Source organism: Clupea harengus, chromosome 15 (assembly GCF_900700415.2).
Source record: "Clupea harengus chromosome 15, Ch_v2.0.2, whole genome shotgun sequence".
In the NCBI taxonomy this organism is placed as follows: domain Eukaryota; kingdom Metazoa; phylum Chordata; class Actinopteri; order Clupeiformes; family Clupeidae; genus Clupea; species Clupea harengus.
The window spans coordinates 4,710,849-4,719,233 of record NC_045166.1 but is presented as its reverse complement, the minus strand read 5'-3'; positions in this window follow the sequence as shown (position 1 = coordinate 4,719,233).

The following is an 8,385-nucleotide window of genomic DNA, read 5'->3' as shown; positions in this document are numbered from 1 at the left end:
TCATATTCTCAATATTTATAATATTTAGAACACCCCTCTTTATGAAATGGTACCTTCCCATGTGAAAGTGTGAAAAGGTACTTTTCAGCTAACTAGCATTTTGGTGGCTATTTTTTCTATCGTCATTAAGTCTGAGCCTCTGCAAGTTAACTATGCCATGGATGAAGATAGAAGGGATGTCACATATCCGGGCATGGATCATACAGCAACCACAGTATTAAACGTTAATGTACATTTTTCATGCCTGTCTACCTCAAAAAAAAAAATCTAACTTTGGTTTCATTTCCAGAAACAGTGTTAAAGTGCAAATGAGCCTTTAGTTACTGACAGTCAATTATTTAGCTTCTTGCTTTGGCACCCCTTCTGTTGGCTAACGTTAGCAGGCTTGGTACAAAACTAAGTTAACTGTTACTCTGTACAACCCCGCTGATATACTGGATATACACGATATATTAGTGAAAATATCAACCTGACTCTTTGCGTCTATAAACTATGTATTGCTAATTACTTAAGTATTTACCATGTGGTTGAATGTGTTTTTCCAGGTGCTAATATAAGCACAGACATGCTATCCAGCTTCTCTAGGGAAGACTTGCGTGATCTCTTTCCTGGGCCAGAACCATTTGGAGACTCAGTCATGATGAAAATGAGGTGATGTTTGATTTTAACATTTGGGAGACATTAAACCAAGCAGTGTTTCCTGTTATCAAGGAAGCATTTCCTGACTATCATATAAAGATGTAGGGGTTTTCTGGTGTTGTTTGGCTGTTGCAGTGTAGTGTTCTTTGCCTTCCAATTACGATTAAATACATGTATTTTTTTATACAGGGTCAGGAAGCAGACTGCTGTAGACCAGCCACCTCCTCTGGGACCTGTCATTTCAACACCATTCCCACCCCCCTCTTCCTCCTCCACCACCTGCCTCCCCATCCCCCTTCCCTTCTCCATCCCCCTTCCCCTCTCCAAACCCAAGAGACCAACATGGTGTCAGCAGAGCTCCACAATATCTCAGCCCACAGTACGTCATATACACGGACACAGAGTTGGAGCAGTCAAGGAGCACCTTTTTTGATAAACAGCGTGCTGGAGAAGGGGACTTAATTCTTTTCAAATATCTTCGCTGCCGATTAATAAAGAATGCCATAACAAGCATGATCTCCATTAAGAGGGCAGTAGAGGACCCTTATCCATGCAGCCGTGAACTGACTAATGGCAAAGCGTTTCATTGAGTATCACCCAATGATACGGGACAGATGTGACCAGTGGAGCTGAGTGGGTAAGTTGCTACTCAGGTATTCAATACGTGTTTCCAAACGCAACACTGTTGGATAGCTGGCAGGCAAAATGCAAACATTTTGCACTCAAAATAGGAGGGATGTGCTTCATCCTGATCAATCATCTGTATCTCCTCAGGAATCTGTGAAGCAGCTTCTGAAAAGGGTTCAAAATGTCACACCCTCCAAAAAGAAGGAGGGAGCAACTCCTTCAAGAAAAGAGGCCACGGAGCCAGGAGACGTCCACTGATGAGACTGATGGGTCCACCACCTCAACGTTAATCTTGGAGGGATCACCACAATCTCGATGCAGCACCCCAGAGGTTGAACAGCGGGATAGTAAGTACACAAATTGGAAATAGTGTTTTAGTATTAATGTAACTTCTACTCTAAGGACAATTCATCTCTTAAATTTAGTAAATTCAACACTAATCATGCTGTTTTCAACAGTTTTTCTTCTGGATTACTCAGCTTAAGTATTATTGTCCTATTTCAGTCACTGTGCGTGTGTGTGTTAATGTCCCAGCCGAACTGTAACGGCAGAAACTGAAACAGTGGTTTTAATTTCAGGCTACATTTTTAGATGTTCATTTGTGGGAAACTACTGAGAGCCTCCAGAGCCAGGCGAGACATGGTTGTACAAAAACAAGGCCAAACCCAACAACAAGGACGTTTACCAGCTCCTGGACCTTGAATTTCAAACAAGATGGACCTTCATTAATTGTGATGTTATTAGGGAGCAGGACAGGCCTACCAAGATTCTTGCAGCATATTCCTGCTTCAAAGAACTACATCATGTGAGCAAATTGATTTCTCAAACTGGTTTCTCAGGACCCATGACTGGCCAGGGAGCCCTTAGGAATCAGAATATCCCACTCATGTAGATCTGTAGGTCATGTTCTAAGAAGACAGGATCATTTTACACTTTTTGTTTTGTTGAAAATATATATATATATATATATATATATATATGTATATATATAAACATCTGTTGTATCCTAAATGTATTGCGACACTCCTCTCTGTGCTGCAGACAGAGGTTCTGTTGGACAATATCCACAACGGGGACATGACCGCTTCTTAGAAAAAAGCTATGGCAGAGTGGAAAAAGTTTACAGAATAAGATTGCATTGTTTTCATTTGAGAGGGATTTTTTGTTGTTGTACTATTTGTATTCCTTTACATGTACCTGATGACTGAAATGTTTCCAGGTCTCTTATTTTGAATACACAGCCTCATATGAATATGACGCATTGCTGCGTCTTCACCCACAATAAAGTGAAAAGAAATGCATGGAGTCATATCTTTCTTTAAGTAAGCCTATTACATTTATCATAACTGTTTTTAAGCAGAATATTCTCTCTGTAAATTCCAGGGTATTTAACCTTATTTCAAAAATATTGCAATGAAAAATCATTGGATGCTGAATTAAAGCACATTTTCCTACATATTGAGAAAATAATTCTTAAATCTTTTGGGTAGTTAGGCAAATGTACTTGTTTTTAGTGTAGCTGTACTGATTTCAAGATTAACTGCCTAGCATATAGCCGCATTTCAAGATGATGGGACTAGCATTTGCTGAATTTAAGCACATTTTCCTACATACTGAGAAAATAATTCTTAAATATTTTGACAAATGTACTTGTTTTTAGTCAGGCCACACTAGTTTCAAGATATGTTTGGGTTCTTTGAGGCTAGATATTTTCACTTGTTTTACAAAATCTTGGTAAGTCAAATCTTCCTGTTCTGTTGGCAGATAATTTTGCTTATTTTAAGTAATATATCCCCCATTTTATTATTATTATTTTTTTAAAGCTGATTTTTTGCAATGCACATGGGCAAGATGGAAAATAAAGCCCAGCAAGTGCAGGAGCATCTCCATTGTCAAAGGCCACATCTCTGAGCAGATTCCACATTGATGGAACACTTATCCCAACGGTCTCAGAGGTGCCAGTGAAGAGCTGGGGCAGATGGTACAACGCATAGCTCAGAGATACAGAGCACTTTGAGCAACTGAGAAAGGATACCATCTCATATAACTCACCTCAACAAAACCTTGCTGTCAGGAAAGCTCCAATTGTGGTGTTTCCAGTTTGGAAAACTTCCAAGGCTCATGTGGCCTCTGACAATGTATGAAATCCCCATAAGCAAAGTGTAAAAGCTGGAGCGTTTGATCAGCACACATGTGAAACAGTGGCTGGGTCTTCCAAGATGCTTGAGTCCAGTTGGACTGTACGGGGAAGGCAAGCTGGAGTTACCCATCACAGGCGTGACGGAGGAATTAAAATGCACCAAGCATCCTCAAACTCCTGAGAGCAGCCAACATTCAGTTCCCGGTAGCGAGAGTCTTTGTCGTCCTGATTAATGACCATGTTTGCTCTTCACTTCAAGGATATAATTGGCCAGGTCCAGCAAGGAAGAGCTGGCCTTGGGGTCATCCCAAGCACTCCTCAATGGCACAAGGCAACATCAGTGCAAAGGAGACATATTGTGGTGGAGGAGATAAGACAGGAGGAAGCAGAGTGGCACGCCAAGGCTGTGTTAATGGTCAAACAAGGCCAATTAACTGGGAGAGCCTGGAAAAGAGGAAACTCAGCTGGAGAGACGTCTGGGAGATGGAGGGACCTCGGCTGAGTTTCATATTACAGTTTTTTCCAATCATTCACACTCTTATCTCAATACTATGTACACATCCCAAATCACTTAACACATTGAGCATACCAGTAGACTATGTGAACCAAACTGTGGATACTTGCCCCTATGCTTAGATACAAATGCAGTCAATAACCACTTCTTCCAAAATTCATGGATAACTGTCTCAGTCAATGTTCACTACCAGCAAAACGCTGTGCAACTACAGCATTTTTTGCCGATGTTTAGATACTGTGTTCAAAACTGTTAACTTTCAGTTCAAAACCTAACTTAGTCATTTAGATCACTGTAGATGGAAAGATGCTGTATTTGGACAGACAAATTAAGTCATCTGCTTGAATAAGACAAAGTAGTCTTATTTTAGCAGAAATAATATTTAGATTTTTTGGCTTGCAGACTTCTTACTATCTCTACAGAAGGCAAACATAGATGTAGCTGTTCCTGAAGAGTTGTTTCCACTATTACAGTACTGCTCTATATGTAAGATCATAGGCTATCAGTGAAAGATAGTGATTGAAGAATGCAATTACAGTAAATGTAACCACTCAATAGTGAGATCGACAGTACTGATTCTCAACAGTGAGGTCTACAGTACTGATTTACTCAACAGTGAGATCAGAGGATACGTTTTGCAATGCTTCAAGTTGTGAAGCTAAAAAAAAAAAACACCTGGTTGTCATTTCAGCTAAAGACCTACCCAGATGTTTTTTGGTTTGTGCCTCGTTGCCACATATACAAAAGGGCCCATCTTTGGCATTTGCTTTCTTTGGACTTCTTTACGTAGTCAGTACCGTAAAATGGATGCAGCGAGAGGAAGAGGAAGAGCCAGATCAGGTGTGTCTGATGGAATCAGAGCCACAGTAATTGATCACGTCATAAATCATGGTCTGTCCATGAAGGAAGCAGGTCTGAGGGTTCAACCTAACTTGCCTAGATCCACAGTGGCATCAATTGTGAGGATTTTCAGGCAAACCAACAGGTACTATACAGTATTTACAGCATTCTGACTGAAGGCATATCTGATGTGTAAGTTACAGTAGTAATGTGATAGGAGACTTTCTGGAGACTTTTCTCACGACGTATCAGTGCATATCTGTCTGATTCACTACTGTAGGACCCAGCGGTTGCCTGCCTCCGGGGGAAGGGGAAGAACATTTACACCTCAACAGGAGAATGCGATAGTGCAGATGGTCATCGCCGACAACAGCATCAGGCTGAGGAAAATATGCAATATATTATCATGACAATGTTGGAACCACAACCATCTCAAGAGTGCTGCAGAAACATCAAGTAAGGATGAAAGAGCTGTACACTGTCCCCTTTGAGAGGAACTCTGAGCGGATCAAGGAACTCAGGTACCAATACGTCTAGGTAAAGACTGAACACAGCACACACAGGCATTTCGTTTGAGATATTGCATTAAGCTATGCAGTTTTTGTCTTACAGTATCTTGTGTATTCTCTAATTTACTGAAGAGAACCATGGAACTTGAAGCCAGCGAAAATGAACATTTGTTCATCTTTGTGGATGAGGCTGGCTTCAACTTGGCCAAAACACGCCGCCGTGGGACAAATCTGATCGGGAAAAGGGCGACTGTAAATATTCCAGGCCTGAGGGGTGCTAACATCACTATGTGCGCGGCAATATCAGTTGATGGACTGGAGCTGCAGATTGGCCCATACAACACAGAACACCTTATTGCTTTTCTTTATGAACTTTATGAAAGGCTCTGAGCAAGAGAGCAAGACAGGCAGAATTTGCCAACATTGGTGATTGTCCCATACAATGTGGCCTTTCACCACTCCCACCAAGTTACAGGGTGGTTTACAGCGCATCCCAGGATGATGTCTCTATTCCTGCCACCATACGCTCCTTTCCTCGACCCCATTGAGGAATTTCTCAGCATGGAGGTGGAAGGTCTATGACCACCGCCCACATGACCAGATGTCTCTTTTAAAGGCAATGGCTGCTGGGTGTATGGACATAGCAGTCGAAGACATCCAGGCCTGGATAAGGCACACAAAGGTATCAGCCACGGTGTATGGCAGGAGACAGCATTCGGTCTGATGGACGGAAATCTATGGCCAAATGCGGAGGATAGGAAGGATTAGGTCAAGCTAACTTCTGCGCCACTGATAGGCGGCCAATATATGTGCACATTTTAAGAGTATTGCGTCACCAAACCCAGTAAGATCTTAATCACCCCTTGCCATAAAAGTGTCTGACAGGCCAATGTCAAATTGATCAGACATCTTTAATATGACCTGCTTTTGCCTGGACATAGCAGGGGTAACAGCACAAACAGGAAAAGTGTCTGGATACATTTTCTCTAGTTCATCAGGAACATCAGCTATCTGAGGAATAGATGTTACCTTTGGAGTGACCAGCACTCTACCTCCAGCTAGATCATTCCCAAGGATGAATGAAACACCAACAATTGGAATCTGTGAACAAAGGGCAACCACAACTTCACCAGACACCAATTCAGAGTCCAAATTGAGTTTGTGTAATGGTAACATCAAAAACCCTTCCCCAAACCCCTTCACCAAAGCATGAGAACCCAGAGCAGACTTCTCAGTAAATGGGAGCACATTATGGAGCATCACCGACTGAAAAGCTCCAGTGTCCCTCCAGATTTTGATAGGACATTTAATCTCAGGATCAGAATTTAAAGACACAAAGCCATCCGTCAAGAAAAACAACAAACCAGCTAGCTCTTTGTTGTCAGAAATCTCACCATCTGGTGGCACCAGGCCGTTTTTCTCAATAGATTTCACAAAGGCCACAGGTTTTATATACTTCTGCTTTTTACTGAGTACAGGACAATCAGCAACGATATGTCCTGGTTTCTTGCAATAGAAACAGTTTTTCTTCCGAAGAGGCCAAAGGAGACCTTTTGGAAACAGAGTCAGGCACAGGAGATGATTTAAAAGGCATCTTAGAAAGCAGGCCTCCTCTCCTACTGCCTGGATATTGCCCCACAGTAAAGCTCATTTTGTGAGTGAGGACAAACTCCTCTGCAAGTATAGCAGCTTGATCCAAGGTTACCGCCTTTTGCTCATTCAAATACACACACACAGCCTCTGGCAAACAACTCTTAAATTCTTCAAGTAATACAAGCTGTCGAAGCTGTTCTATAGAGTCAGCTTTCTGAGATGTTCAACAGGTGGTGCCTAAGCGCTCTTTCTCTCTTGCAAATTCAACATAGGTTTGCCTCTTGTTTTATATAGCTCCTGAAATGCTGGCGATAAGCCTCAGGAACCAGCTCATATGCCTTTAGAATAACCTCTTTGACCAAGTCATAATTGGAACTCTGTTCAATACGTAAGGCAGAGTATGCCTCTTGTGCCTTCCCCACAAGAACACTCTGTAAGAGCAATGTCCAAAATTGTTTAGGCCACTTGGAAGTTGTAGCCACATCTCAATGACCGTGGTTACATGGATTCGAATAACTGGCTTAGTCGGACTGAAATCGAATTATCCGTTTCATGTAAACACCTTTGTCCGACTATGTGCGGTCCGACTACGATTTGATTAACACCCCTGGATAACTCGATCCGATCCAGTTGATAATTCGACTATTGCGGCATGTAACAGTGAATTGGATAAGGAACTGGACTTTGCGTCTTTGCGCATGCTTGAGATCCCGCCGCCCTCCTCCCTCCCTCCCAGGTCGTGACCCGGAAGTCGAAAGAGACGATAAGTTGTCACTGCTGGGAGCCTGGCCGGCAGAAAACAAACAAACAACGCTATGGACAACACAAGAGCCACCACACATTTCTGGACCGAAGAGCAGACAGAATTTATGCTTAATGTATTGAAGGAGTTGAACATACTAAAGTTCATGGATGGGAGGAAGACCAGAAATGGTGAACTGTTTAAAAAAGGTGGCACTGAAGATGGTAGAGGCTGGCTTTCCCAGGACCCCTGAACAGATCAGGATTCGCTGGAAGAACGTGAAGAAGGCGTTCTTCCAGGCCAAACGGGACAATGGAGTAAGTGGCCGTGGTCGCACTACGTGCCCGTTCTATGATGTCCTAGATTACCTTCTTGGGAGCAGGCCTCTGTCCCTAGTAGAGCACAACGGCGTAGATTCGGGTGTTCAGTTGCCAACTACCATGGGTAAGTTAATTTCAGTTGCATCACACTAAAACAAGTGCTAGATACCAGATGCTAGCTGATGCTGTTTGTGAGATGTGTTAGCAGTGCTAAATATGTGTTGAAACATGTGTACCTTCACATAACTTGCGAGGAATTAAATCGACGATGAAAACAATGTACAATCATAAAACGTAAGGCTAACCTGGGTCCCACTTGATAACCGTAACTTTCGAAGCTAACATGGGTGCCACTTGCTAGCTAGCCCTTTGTCTGTGAGAAACGTGTAGACCTTCCCACTAACTTGCAAGGAATTCAATTTAGGATGAAAGCTAGTTACAAACGTAATGAAGTGTACATT